General features: G+C 49.8%; 1 protein-coding gene and 1 long non-coding RNA gene across 2 annotated transcripts in view; both read right to left on the reverse strand.

Annotated features, from left to right (window-relative positions):
• The window catches only part of LOC148123744 (uncharacterized), a 283335-nt gene that overhangs the window by 71670 nt on the left and 197035 nt on the right, over window positions 1-14630 (reverse strand). The window lies entirely within an intron of this gene.
• The window catches only part of LOC113450732 (ubiquitin-like protein NEDD8), a 145008-nt gene that overhangs the window by 5526 nt on the left and 124852 nt on the right, over window positions 1-14630 (reverse strand). The window lies entirely within an intron of this gene.

The following is a 14630-nucleotide window of genomic DNA, read 5'->3' on the forward strand; positions in this document are numbered from 1 at the left end:
AATGAATTTTTATTAAGTCCTTCTTTTTATTCCTCCTTCTGGAAGGCTGCTTTGGATGTAGAGAAACCCAGGGCAATCTCAGCTGGAGTGAATTTACCTTTGAACAGAATATCTTTTCACAGGCTTGGCCAGAAAGTAATATTTTCTAGTGATTACAAAGGATACCGAGCTGAATGAATCATATAACGAATACTTAAGTCTAACTAAGTATATGCAATCCATCTGAACTTAGAGGCATGTGAAAGCACAACAGCAGGCCAGGGTTGATTAAAACAATGACAATAATATTAAACCTGTATGTATAATAATATTAAACCCTGACTTTCAATGTCTCCAGAAGTTCTCAACCATTACAATCAAATCAATAAGATTTAGCCAGAAAGACAAACAATGACAAGAGTGATGAAGCAAGGGAGATTTCACTCTCATTTGCCGGAGCCTGGGAGAAAATGCCAGGGGAAAATCAAAAGTATGATTAAAAGTTAGAAATGGTGAGAATCCTCCGTCTTCTAAAGCTGGGGTCCCCAACCACCAGGCCCCGGACTGGTACCGGTCTGTGGATCATTTTGTACCAGGCCACAAAGAATGAAAGATGAAACTAGGGCCTACTTTGCTTGGGCGCCGCCATCTTGTTTCGACGGCGCTTGAGAAAGTGCTTCCGGGTGAGCTTGTTGGTCGTTGGTTGGAAAGCGGCGTTTGGGTGCTGAAGGAATCCTCGCGCCTTAATTTCGTGGAAGGGGTGGTGGTGGCTTCGAACGAAGAGCCGTCCTGATGGCGGTGGAGTCTCGCGTTACTCAGGAGGAGATTAAGAAAGAACCCGAAAAGCCCATCGACCACAAGAAGGTACAAAGGAGGAGTTGAAGGTGGCGGGAAGAAGTGGGGGACGGCTGGCTGGCCGGTCGCTCAGGTCGCCTTGCCTTGGTCGTGCATGCTGATGCCGGTACCAGTCCGTGGATCATTTTGTACCGGGCCGCAAAGGATGAATAATCGTGAAACTGGTCCCTAGTACAAAAAAGGTTGGGGACCAGTGTTCTAAAGGATATGAGTGTCTGATGGATGAACAGTAGTTGGTTGGAGCCCAACGATCTGTTTTAGGTAATAAACCAGGAAACAAGCCACTCAGAGTCACCTGACCTGAGAGATGGATAGCAAATCTCTCTATATAAAAGTGAAAGACCACTCACGCATCATCACAAAATCTCCAGAACCGTAAAGCCTACAAACTGGAAATTTGGCACGTATGTTCCTCTTGGCTTCTAGGTGCTCAATAAGAAAGGATTTTTTGAAATAACCACCAGAGCATTAGTATTTCCTATATTACTATTAACACGCTCTGATGCTAAGGAGTTCTACTCCCCCTCCCCACCTGGAAAGAAATCTGTTCCAAATGCAAAACACAGACAGGACTTTCAGTTTTAGTTTCACAGCAGCAGCCAGCTTTAGTACAGAACAGTTGAGCTAAGCCATGCCCAGGCTCCTTTCTGTCTCCTTCTTGCTCACACAGCAAATACTGTTTCATGGATGCTGGTAGGCAGAGGCACATTTTAACCCCCCTGCCCAAGCAGGAGACCCTACACCAGTGATGGCTAACCTTTTCCACATCGTGTGCCAAAAGTGCGCGCACATGTGCCTGCAACTATGATGCAATGTGCTCAACCCCCACCCCCTGCACATACACGAGACCCCCCACGCCATGTGCCTCTGCGCATGCATGAGACCCCCATGCGCCCTGCCCCCTGCGCATGCATGTCTCCCACACACGTGTCTTCCCCTGTGCATGCACAGTGGGGCTCTTCCAGGCGACCTGTGTGCCAGCAGAAATGGCTCTGCATGCCACTTCCGGCACGCGTGCCCTAGGTTCACCATCATGGACCTACATCATTTCTGACAGATGGCAGTCCAGTCTCTTCTTGAAAGCCTCCAGTGATGAAGCTCCCACAACTTCTGAGGGCAACCTCTGTTCCATGGGTTGATGGTTCTGTCAGAAAATTTCTCTTTATTTCCAGGTTGAATCTCTCCTTGTTCAGTTTCCATCCATTATTCCTTGTCTGGCCTTCGGGTGCCTTGGAAAATAGCTTGACCCCCTCCTCTCTGGGGCAGCCCCTCAAATATTGGATGCTGATATTTGATGGCATTAAAGGTATTGTCACAGGATATAAGCTATTCAGAGTTGAAGGATCAGGTGATGGAATGTATGTACAGAGGAGACCCTGGGGATTAGAGGAAGGGTCATATGTGGAGATAGGATCCAGGTATGGATGGAATGGACATGAGAGTAAGGAATATTAATTCTGATAAAACTTTTTCTCTTGTCTTAATTTCTGTGCCTTAAGCAGCCTTGCTCCTTCCTGTCCCTCTCTACAGAAGGAAGGGGGGAGCGGGGGTGGGGGGTGCTGCCTCACACAAAGATTTAAAACTTTTACTTTTCTCTGCGGAAAGAGAGGTTGTGGGGGTGGGGAGCTACCTTGAACTGCTCTGCAATAGGAAAGGGGTTGGAACCGCACATTCTTAGTGAGGCAGAAGTTTAACACCTTAAACCACTAGCCAGGATATTAGGGACAAGAATAGCTTGTTTACATGAAAAACCCCAAAAACCACATAGCTGGCACGTGAAACTAGGACACTTTGCAAGATACCCATGACCTGGGGTGAAAAACAGATGCGACATTTAGCTATGTAGGGGGCTGAGATCCAAATAACCAATCAATATTATCTGTTATGCATACATTATGGGGGGAAGGGCAAAGGGCTGAATGCAACCACCCCTTGACTATAAAAATTGCTGTAAGATTGTAATTGGGGCCTTTGGTTAGCTTTTGAACCAAGGTCCTTGTATCTTGGTACCAAAATAAAAGCATAGTTTTGTACCATAACTTGTTTCCAGTGACTTATCAGCTTCAACACCAAGCAAGAGCCCAGTTTGGGGGACAACAGTTTGGTGGAGAATGTGGGCAAACACGCTTGGATCCACCACTGCCTGAGGGACAAATCGAAGGGGAGGCCTCCAGGTCACGTAAGTTGGCAGTTGAGAGCAGAGCCAATGGTTCCTAAGAATTATATCCGGCCAGGTACCTTGGCTGTGCGTTCTTCCAGGGCAGCTGCCCTTAAGTCCTCGTGAGCTTGTCTGAGCTGTGACCGGGGAACTTAAATAGCAAGGGCTCCTGGAGTGGACACACATGCCATACTGGCTCAGAGAAAGGGTGACTGAATGGCCATAAACTGCCTACTTTTGGACTTGGTCCTGAGATAAGTCCCTGGACAGTGTGGGACTGAAACATCAAAGCCCAGAAAAATCAAGGTGTGAACAATTCCACTGTGGAGGAAGACATTGGAAACAAAAAACAGGCTTCCTCAGGTTGCGTGGTCAAACTTGACCATCTACAAGACAAGGTGCAGACTATTGCGGGGGATGCCCCCAGGGGTTGTAAGGTGGGAAGTCCAGGGTGGAAGGACTACAACACTCTTAGGAAGACCCCTGAGAAATAGTCACAAGGATGGGTAATAAACCTCCAGGAGGCAAGGCAAAAAGGGGAAAAATCTCAGACAACAAATCTAAAACTGAAACAGTAAAAGGGGGGTCTCTGTCATCGGTGCCCACAGTATTTTAGCAAATTTCCGAGAATTAGGAGGGGGGCGGATTGGCACGAAAGTTGCTCTTATTGTATGTCAGTGTGGCCCCATGAGAGATTGTTATGACCAGGTGATTTCTGTCCCCTACATGGGTCAGTGGACAGTCATCTGATCAGAGAATTAAAGACAGTTTTGAAGGAAAAGGAGAGACAGACTGAGATACAATACCTGAATTTTTTTACTGAACTAGACAACAGTCCTATGTTATTAGAAGAGTGTGGGTGCAAATTGATGCTAATGTGTGGAGAGAAAAAAAGGACTCTCAAGAAACCTAGTGCCCCTTCCACAGTTCTTCTGGAACATGTGGAGAATGAATGGCCCCCAGGAAACCTTGGTCCCCAGTGCCCTCCACCTGTGTATCCTTGGCATGAGGTGGCTGGCGCTGAAGGGGTAGGGGACCCAGGGAGACAAAAGGAGGAATCAGATACCGGTCTGGAAGAACAAATGGTCCCAGTAGGTGGTGCCAGGAGGAAAGAGACCAAAAAGGTTCCTGAAGGGACAGGTTTGGCTTCCTCAGGATCAACCAGACCACACACCGGGTCTAAGGGAGCAGTTGAACCAGAATTCCAATTGCCCCTAAGAGAAACAGTATTGCAAGCAGCTGAGGGGGAGCCACGTAAGGCATTGGTGTATGCTCCATTCACAACAGCTGATCTGTACAATTGGAAAAATCAAATTCCTAATTATAGAGAGAATCCAGACCAGATGTATGCCCTTTTTGCATCCATTTTCCAAACTCACCAGCCTACTTGGGCTGACATACAAAGTCTGATGGAAATTTTGTTAACTCCAGAGGAAAGAAGGATGGTGAGGGGAACCATGGATAAGGCTTTGCAGAAGAATCATGCAACAGATCCGGACTGGACATGTCCACTGCAGGAGCCAGATTGGGAGCCTCAGTTCGTTAAGCTGCAAAACTATCAGACCTTGGTTTTGTTAGGACTCAAGCAGGGGGCCCCAAAGGTTAAGAACTTGGAAAAGGTCTACCAAATTCAACAGAAAAAGGATGAAAATCCAGGGGAATTCCTAGAATGCATTTATCAAACCTTTAGACAATATACAGATTTAGATCCTGAGGCTGAGGCTGAGGAAAATCAGAGAATGGTCAATATGATTTTTATTGGTCAGTTTGCAGATGACATTAGGGCCAAATTACAGAAGACAGAGGGGGCCCCAGGAAAGGCGATCTCTGAACTTGTGGAATTAGCATACAAAGTGTATACTAATCGGGCTCAAGCTGACGAGAAGAAGGAACTTCAAAGGGCAAGAAGAAACACAATTTTTCTCGCTGAGGCTCTTCGACAGGAAAGGCGGGAGGCCAGGGGAACAACTGCCGGAAGAATTGTACAAGGAGGTGGTTTGCAGGGATCGGTAGTTAGGATGTCAGGCCCAGTCAAGAGGCCGAAGGCGCCCCTCCCTGGGGTCTAACCAATGCTTTCGTCATGGACAGAGAGGCCATTGGAAAAATGAGTGTCAAACACTCTTATCAATGGTAGATGAAGAAGACTGAAAGGGTCAGGGGAGGGGAGAAGTCAGCTCCCCAACCTCTGAACCCTTGGTGGAAGTTCTTATAGGGGGGAAAATTGTAAATTGTTGCTTGATATTGGTGCAAGTAGATCTGTTGTAAATAAAATGCTAACAAAACCAAGTACAGACAACCTCATAGTAATGGGAGCTTCAGGAGCCACAGTGGCAGCTCCTTTTCTTCAGCCTCTGGAATGTAAAGTCAGAAAAACACTCCTGACTGACCAGTTTCTCTATATGGCAGACTGTCCCATTCCCTTACTGAGGCAGGACTTGTTAACCAAACTCCAGGCAACTGTAACTTTCAAGGATGGGAAAAACATAATGAAAATGCCACCTGAAACCTCATGGAGGCTGATGGCTTTGTCAGAAGTAAGAACAGGCCAGGTACCTATAGAAATCAGTCAGGCTGTGAAACCCTGGGTCTGGGCCAGTGGTGGGACTCAAATATTGTTGCGACTGGTTCGGTAGGCATGGTTTGGTGGGTGTGCTTTGCGCACATGCACACACTTTGCATGCACATGTGTGCCAAATGGGCACTTTGCACAGGTGCATTCTACCTCACCTCCTGCAAGCCTGTACGATCTCTCGGTCGCTTCAGCAGCTGCTGCATGGCACTATTCTGTACTGCGCAGAGCAGCTGCGCTTCAAATTCAGCGGATAAAGGTGAGTATGGGAGCCCGGGCGGGTGGGTGGGCCCAATAGCAGAGCCATTAGAGCAGTGGAGAGAACCGGTTCGGTCTCCTCTGCTGATCGCTCCTACTGGCTCTCCAGAACCGGGCAGAACCGGTCGAATACCACCACTGGTCTGGGCAGATGGGAAGCCAGGAAAAGCAGTGTTTGTACAACCAGTGTCCATCCCTTTAAAACCAGGATGCCAAATTGCAAACATCAGACAATATGACATAAAGAGAGAGGCAAGGTTAGGACTAGAGCCAGTGGTAAAGAAGTTCCTTCAGTGGGGATTGATTAGACCCATTTCCTCACCTTGGAACACTCCTGTCCTACCAGTCAAGAAGGCTGATGGCTCCTTTAGAATAGTTTTGGATTTAAGACTTGTCAATCAGAATACTGTGACATTGCATGCAGCAGTCACTAATCCTTACACATTGTTAGGCCAGATCAACCCACAGGATGCTTGGTTCACAGTACTGGACTTGAAAGATGCTGTCAGGCTTTGTGAAACGCCTCGCTCACCAGAATCTGAAGCTTCAGGGGAGTGAGGGAGATGGAGCGGAGGAAGCAAACAACACTGCTGGATAACGTTCTAATGACTGATAATCTAAGTTGAGGAGGGGAACTCAAACTTATTTACATGTCCATGATCGGCTATGAAGAACTGGCAACGAACAACACCAGGGCAATAAATCCATGAAGAGGGGGAGTAGGGATGATGGTGTTTATCAGCATGTAACATTAAACGGGGTGAAGGATTAAGGAGGGTGACCGAGGGAACGGGAGGCATACAGGGTAGCTGGGAATCGCAGGTAGTTAGTATGCGATGTAGGCTGTCACATTATAGCGTTAATAGGGTAATTGGAAAGTGCAGGGTGGAGATAGACTGCGATTAGGTGGGTGGGGTAAAGGGTTAAATTACACTGAAAGAAGATTGATTTCAGTGCTAACCTTGTTCGGTTTATCTGTGCTTGCCGGTTACTGTGCTAGGAACAATAAAAAAGAATTACAAACCGCTCAGTTTGTAACTTATTGCCTACGCTCTACAGAATCACAGCTAAGAGAAGCTTAGCACTCCTTTGTTTATTGTTGCGTTGCTGTTGGACTTTGTGATATGGCTGATGGGCTGGAGCCAGAAATGCCAATGGTAGAAGCAATGGAGGAGGTTGCTGAGGATGTTGAAGAGGAGAGAAAGAAAACGGAGGGGGAAAATCCGGCGGGTCCTCATACCCAAACAATATCTCATCCCGTGGTAAGGGCGAAGATAAGGAAGTTGGTGTGTTTGAGTGAACCACCTGACGTTGCTAAGGAAAGCCTAGAGGATTGGAGAACACAACAAAACAATTATGGAAGGGGTGTAGCACTGGAGGACTGGAGGGTAAGGAGATGGCTGGGAGGAGATGAAGGGAGTTGTATGCCTCCAGGTAGTACTACATTTGATATGTTATGATTACAATTTGGAGAACTGTCTGTTCAGGAAGCCTCTATGGCTCCTTTGTCTAAGGAACTGGGTCAGACCATGAAGCGCAGTACATTGGTAGGGAAGCCCTTAAGAAGTTCCAGTCCTGTAACTCCGGGAGTAGAAGTAATGAAACCATTGGAAAGACAGGAGTTGCGATCGAAAAAATTTTTTGATACTGTTTCTGCACCCCCTGGTCAAAAAGGTTTACCTGGAAGAACTTCTGACTCCATAACAGATTGGGGTCATGGAGAGGAACAACAGGATATTAGCAGAACATTGTGGAGTCCGCAAGGACGATGGGATCCTCCTCAATTGCAAGCAACTTTTAACGGAGATCCCAATAGGGAAGCTGTTTTCCTCGGGTAGGTGATCAATCATATTGACCTATATGGTAAATATTATCCGCCCCAATTGGGCATTAATAGTAGCCCTCACCAGTGTACTTGATGGAGAAGCTGGTGAATGGGCTGCTGATTTACACCGTATGCGATCTCCTGTGCTATCGGATGTAGAATTATTCCTCGAAGCATTGAGACAGAGATTTGACGATGATTCCAAATTAAAACAGGTGGAGGAAGACCTATTGGCAGTTAAACGACGAGGGCGACCAGCAGTAGAATATGTACAGGAGTTTCAATGAGCTGCTGGAAGGGTACCCACTTGTCCTGAACGACTGTTCATACATCTTTTCAGGGAAAGGTTGGATTATGCGTTGGGACAAGTGTGCTTATATAGAGGCTTGCCAACAAAGTTGCAAGACTGGTACTGAGCTGTAGTGGAGGTAGATTCAGGACTACGAAGATTGAAAGGCAGAGGAGAAAATCTTCCTGGCCAACGTGTCTGACCCCTTGTATGACCCAGCGTTCCATCACTTTGTTCAACGCCACCTAAAATACTGCTGGGTAGGGGCACATTTCAGTGCTATAGATGTAATCAGCCGGGTCATTGAGTGGCTGAGTGCCTAATTCCTCCTTTGTCAAGTCCTAGAAGACGAATGAGACAAGAGGGTCAGGAAGAGAACAAAGTGGGAGACAGAAATAAAGAACGCCTGAATGGTCCCATGGTGTGGGTCAGATGGATTCAACTGTTGAGTCCAAATGAAAATTAGATGAAGCTATCCCCACAGCATGAAAGGGGTTGGTGCAAGAAGTGGAAAGTGAAGATGAGACAATAGAGGATCCTACGGTAAGTGAAGCTATTCCGCCATTTATAATAACCATCACTCTTACCAACATAAAAACAAATAAAAGTTTGGATACGGGGGCTTTAATTGATTCCGGTTGTACAAGGTGTATATTAACATATAATATTGTAGAAAAACTAGGATTACAAATTATCCCATTAAAGATTCCTTCGGATTTGAACAAGTAGATGGATCTATATTGGGTGGAAAGCTGGCTGAGTATCGTACTGAGACAGTAAAAATGAAAATGGGGGATCATTGGGAAAAACTTTTGTTTGTGGTAGTACAACAAATGACAGAGTCAGTAATTCTTGGACTGGCTTGGTTGGATAAGTGGGGCCCCATTATTTTATGGGAAGAGGGGTTCAGGAAAATCAGGTTGATTGCAGGTCCTGAACCACCTGGTGAACAAATGGCTGGTTTAATGTCTCATGGAGCAAACTTGGGTTATCCATCGGAATACCATGATTTAGCTGAGGTTTTCAATGAGACAGGCAGTGACCAATTACCCCCACATAGACCAACTGACTGTGCCATCAAGTTGTTACCTGGTGTCAAATTACCAAAACCCAGAATGTATTCCATGACTCCACAAGAAATGGATGAAATGAAAAAAATACAGACACTAATATGGCAAGAGAATTTATTAGACCAGGCAGGGCACATATCGCAGCTCCAGTATTATTTAGAGAGAAAAAAGATGGAGGACTGAGATGGGGCGTTGGTTCTTACCTGATACGCTTCTTCTCGTAGAGCTGCGTAGAGCGTCCAGGATGGGAGGTGCTCCAGTCTCGGCTCTCACAGGCTGAGCTTGAAATTGAGGAACGCTCCTCCCCATCACGTGGTCCTCTTGGCGTTCCCCAGTTTTGCGAAGACGAGAAGGAAGACCCTACTCTCATCCTAACTAAAGACTAACCTATTGGTCGAAACGAGATTCCCCACCAGACGGGTAATGGGTGGGGCTGGACTCTTCACGCAGCTCTATGAGAAGAAGCGTATCAGGTAAGAACCAACGCCCTTCTCCATAGAGCTGCTACGAGCATCCAGGATGGGACATACCAAAGCTTGGCGAGTCCTGCGGGCGGGATCCCGTCTGGTGCAGAATCTCCCCTGGAACCTCAAGAACCCGCTGAAGGACCCGCCTGCCAAAGGAGGCCTCAGCAGAAGCGAATACATCGATTTTGTAATGCCTGATAAAAGGGGATGGGGATGGGGATGCCCAGGTGGCAGCCCTACAGATGTCAGTTATTGAAGCTTGGGTGGCCCATGCGGCAGAAGTAGCCGCGCTTCTAGTAGAGTGCGCGGTCACGCCAGAGGGAACAGGTAGGGCCTGTGCCTGGTATGCCTTAGAGATGGCGGCCCTAATCCAACGGCCCACAGTGGTAGGAGTCACTTTGTGGCCGAGGGACTTAGGCTGAAAGGACACAAACAAGGCTTCTGACTTCCGGAATGGTTGGGTGCGCTTGATGTATATTCTTAAGGCGCGCCTCACATCAAGGGTGTGCCACTGTCTCTCCCTCTCCGAGAGGGTCTGGGGCAGAAGTTCGGGAGGATGAGCTCCTGAGCTCTGTGGAAAGCTGAGTTGATTTTGGGAGGAAAGTAGGATCAGGTCGGAGAACCACCCTATCTGAATGGAACACACATAAGTCCTGTCTGATGGAAAGGGCTGCCATCTCCGAGATCCGGCGAGCGGATGTGATAGCCACAAGAAAAACAGTTTTGAGGGTGAGGAACTGGAGGGAGGCCTCCTGATGGGCTCGACGGGGGCTTGGTAAGAGAGACCAGGACCTTATTGAGGTCCCAGGTGGGAAAACAGTGTATAGTCAGGGGTGTAGGTTGGAAGCTCCCTGAGGAAGGCCCGGATAAGGGGGTGATGAGAGAGGGAACCCCCACTATCGGAGGGAAACAACGGTTGCCAGGGCTGCGACCTGCCGTCTTAGGGTGTTAGTGGATAGGCCCTTATTGAAACCCTCCTGAAGAAATTCCAGTACCTGAGCAATGGAGGAGAGAGGGGATTGATCTGGAGTCTGTGAGCCCAACTGAAAAGCGACCCACGTGGCATTGTAGATTCGTGTGGTCGAGGGCCGTCTGGCTGCCAGGATGGTGTCTATGACTTGGTTGGAGAAGTTTTCTCCTTAAGCGGTCCCGCTCAACCTCCAGACGGCTAATTGGAGCCATTGGGGGTTCGGTGTGTAAGAGGGCCCTGGGACAGGGAAATCTTGTCGGGTGGGATTCTCCAGGGTGGGGCCACCGAGAGGTTGCGAAAGGTCCGCAAACCAGGGCGTCTGGGCCAATAAGGGGCCACCAGAAGAATTTCTGCTTGTTCCAGGATCAGTTTGTGTATCACCCTGGGGATGAGGGTTAGGGGAGGCATAAAGGAGCCCTGGGGGCCAAGGGCAACGGAGGGTGTTGTGGTTCTCCGCCCCGTGAGAGGGGTACCTGGAGAAGAACCTTGGTAGCTGGGCGTTGAGGGGAGATGCAAAGAGGTCCACCTTGGGAAGACCGAAGATTGAGACTGCCTCCTGAATAGGGATGGGTGGAGGTGCCATTCTGCTTGGTCTAGGGTGGCTCTGCTGAGCCAATCTGCCTGGATGTTTAAGGCCCCGAGATATGGTCTGCTTTGATGGAAGACAGGTTTGCTTCCGCCCATCGGCATAGGTGTTCGGCCTCTCTCATGAGCCGTATTGATTGGGTGCCCCCCTGCCTGTTGATATGGGCCTTTGCCGTGACGTTGTCTGTAAGGACCAGGACGTGGCGCCCGCATACTTGAGGTAGGAAGCTGCGAAGCGCCAGGTAGACAGCGTGGAGCTCCAGCCAATTTATGCTGCAGAGTCGTTCTGTTGCCGACCATTTGCCCTGGGATGAGATGGAGAGGACGTGAGCGCCCCATCCGAGGAGGCTCGCGTCTGTGGTGATAGTCAGCCGGTCGGGCTCCTTGAAGTAGTGGCCCTTGTTGATGGCCGATCTGGTCCACCAAAGGAGGGACGTGAGGACTCTTGGAGGGACTCTGACCAGGAGTCTTGAGTTGCTCCTTCCTGAACGCTGATGCGGAAGCAGGAACCATTGAAGGGACCTGGTGTGGAAATGGGCCCAAGGGATAACAGAGATACATGAAACCAGCTACCCCAACAGTTTTGACAAATCTAACAGAGACACTTTCTTTGCCCGCCTGATATGCTTGATGGATTGTTGGATGCTGAGCCACCTGTCCGGGGACAGGAAAACTAGTTCCTGAGTGGTGTCGATCACCGCCCCCAAGTGAATAAGCCGGGTAGAAGGGGAAAGGTGACTTTTCCTCCAATTTATCAGGAACCCGTGGTCCTGAAGGGTAGCAAGGGTGAGCCTAGTGTCTCTTTGAGCCTGATCTTTTGAGGAGGACAGGATGAGAATGTCATCCAGGTAACAATGGAGACGGACAGGGAAGGATCTCAGGTGAGCGGCCAGGGCCGCCAAGACTTTAGTGAAAACCCTTGGAGCGGAGGACAGGCCAAAGGGGAGAGCAACATACTGGAAATGTTGCTTATTGTAGGAAAGCCGCAGAAATTTGTAGTGGGAGGGTCTAATTGCAATGCGTAAGTATGCCTCGGAGAGGTCAATTGAGGTGAGCCAGTCCCTCGCCGGGTTCCCAGGAGTATTGATTGCAAGGTGTGCATTTTAAATTTGCGAGGGGCTAGGAAGCAATTCAGTCTTTTAAGTCTAAGATAGCCCTCCAACCCCGAGTGCTTGGGCACTACAAACAAATGGGAATAAAACCCTCGTCCCCGCTGATCTGCGGGAATGGGCTGGATAGCCTTTATGTCGAGGAGATGGCTAATGGCGGCGTCCATGAGGGCCCTCTTAGCAGGGTTCCTGGAAAGGGGGGAGGGCATGAAAAAATCAGGAGGGGGGGACTGGAATTCAAGGGCAAGGCCGAAGCGGACCTTGTCCCTGACCCATGCATTGGTAGTGGTGGCCTCCCATCGGCTGGCGAAATACTTGAGGCGGCGGCCGATAGGGGGGAGGAGGGTTGAATTATCTTGAGCGGCGGAAGGGCCTGTTCCCGGATCCCCGGAAGGGCCTTTTATAGGGACCACCCCTTCTGGACCTCTTGGTTGGGTCCGCCCGGTCTTGCGGAGGAGGGGGTCTGTAGGAGGGGGATTGGAAGTATCTAGGGGGAAAGAGGCCTGGAAGGAGGGCCGAAAAGGAACCTCGACGAAAGGAGGCGGGGGCTCTGGGGTCAGACCTCCAAAAAGCGAGGAAGGTATTTACGCTTGTTGCGGCTCTCGGCCAGGAAGGGGTCGAGAACCGGGCCAAACAATTACCCCGAAATGGGAGCGGATGCCAGTTTCACCTTGTTTTTGACGTCCGCTTGCCAGTGGCGGAGCCAAAGCAAGCGGCGAGCAGTGACCTGAGAGGATATGGCTCTGGTGGAAAATTTCACGGCCTGATAAGTAGCGTCGGCCGAGAACTCGGCCGCGGCCGTGAGCTTTGCGATGTCCTGCTGCGCCCTGAGATTGGACGCGGGGACGTGTTGCTTAAGCTGCCGGAGCCACCTAATTGAGGATCTGGTGAAGAAGGACACGGCCGTGGCCGCTCTAATAGCCCAAGCGTCGGATTGGTGGGCACAGCGCAGGGCTAGCTCGGCTCGCTTGTCCTCTGGTTTCAGGGCCTCTAAGGCATCACTAGGGGTCGAGGAGGAAGCCAGACCCACGATAGGATCGTCAACAGAGGGGGGATCGAGCAGAAGGGAAAATTCCGGGTCAAGGTTAAAGAAACATTTGTCCTGACTGGAAGGGGCCGGAGGCGCCCCCGTGGAGGCCAGTTGTCTGGAGACCAGATCAGAGAAGATAGGTGGGACCGGAATGACATCGGTCTCTACCACGGGCTGAGTGAAGATGGAGTCGTGGGGGCCCCCGAGGCTACAGGCTCAGGTGGGGGGTGAGGAGTCAGGCCAGAGATATTCTTGGCCTTGAAAAGAATTGACCTGAACAGGTGCGGTTTAAACAGCCCCACAAAGGTGGGCTGGTCCGGGTGAGGCCTTCATCCTCTGACATCTCCCCTCCATTGGGTCTGCCCTCGAGAGGGGTTCGCTGTAGATGATGGACCCCAAGTCGAGATCTTCCTCTTCCCCAAACTGGGTGGGGCCCCGTGCTCCTGCGCCTCCTCCTCCTCTACCCCCTGAGAGAGGCAATTCCCTCTGGGATACTACCTGACCATGCGAAGCATCCGACCTGGAGAGCGATCTGACGGATGGAACTTGGGTTTCAGGGGCCACAGGCCGCGGGGCTGGACCACCCATCTGCTGGAGCCCTTGCGGGATTCCCTGCCGGATGGCAAACTCCATCCATAATCTCATGTTCTCAGGGATTTCAGCCATGGGATGTTCAGGTGGCTCTTCCGGGTGCAGGCCAGCAGCAGTGGGAGTGAAAGTAGCTTCAGGAGCTTGCCTAGGCAGCGAGGCTGAGGATTGAGCAGGGGGGGGGGAGGAGGTTGGGGGGAGGGTGAGGGAGTGGCGGGAGGAGGAGCCAGAGGCACGGAGCTTGACTCTCTAGACCGCCTATCTATTTCCCTCTCTAGTGCCTTGTGGCGTCTGAGGGCATCCTTCTGGGAGGCTTTGGAGGTCTCCTGTGCCTGGTTGCGCAGGTAATGAGATTTGGATTTGGCCTTCAGAGAAGGGCCACGTGAAGCACTGTCATCTGCCATCTAGAAGAAGCTGGAAAAAAAATTATTTGAGTTAATATAAGACGGTTGGCTCGTCTGGATGCGGCCTACACCAAGGCCGGGTATCACCACGGTTGTTTCACACACCCCTTTTGGTAAAAAAAAATTTTTTTTATCAATCCTGGAATTGATCTGGTTTGTTTATTATTTTTGTATTTTATTTTAAAATAAGGAAGCTGGGACTAGCCCAAAGTCTCGTCCAATTAGCCGAAAGAACGCCAGGCCTGAGTAATATAATGGCCTATTGCAGCTATCCCCCAGACGAAAACCAGGGGGGGGGGAATATGAATGCTGCTACATCGCCAGCTGAGGAGGCTGCGGAGCCAACGGACCCTGTGAATGCTCGGAAACCTTCAAAAAAAGCCTTGAGGGAACGAGCTAGAGCTATAGGCAGTCCTTGGGAAGCTGCCTAGTGAGGAATTAATCCACGCAGCCTGTTAGACAAGGCCCCAGAAA

This window comes from Pseudonaja textilis, unplaced genomic scaffold (assembly GCF_049901715.1).
Source record: "Pseudonaja textilis isolate UNSWEBS1 unplaced genomic scaffold, rPseTex1.2 PTEXSCF20, whole genome shotgun sequence".
Taxonomy (NCBI): Eukaryota; Metazoa; Chordata; class Lepidosauria; order Squamata; family Elapidae; genus Pseudonaja; species Pseudonaja textilis.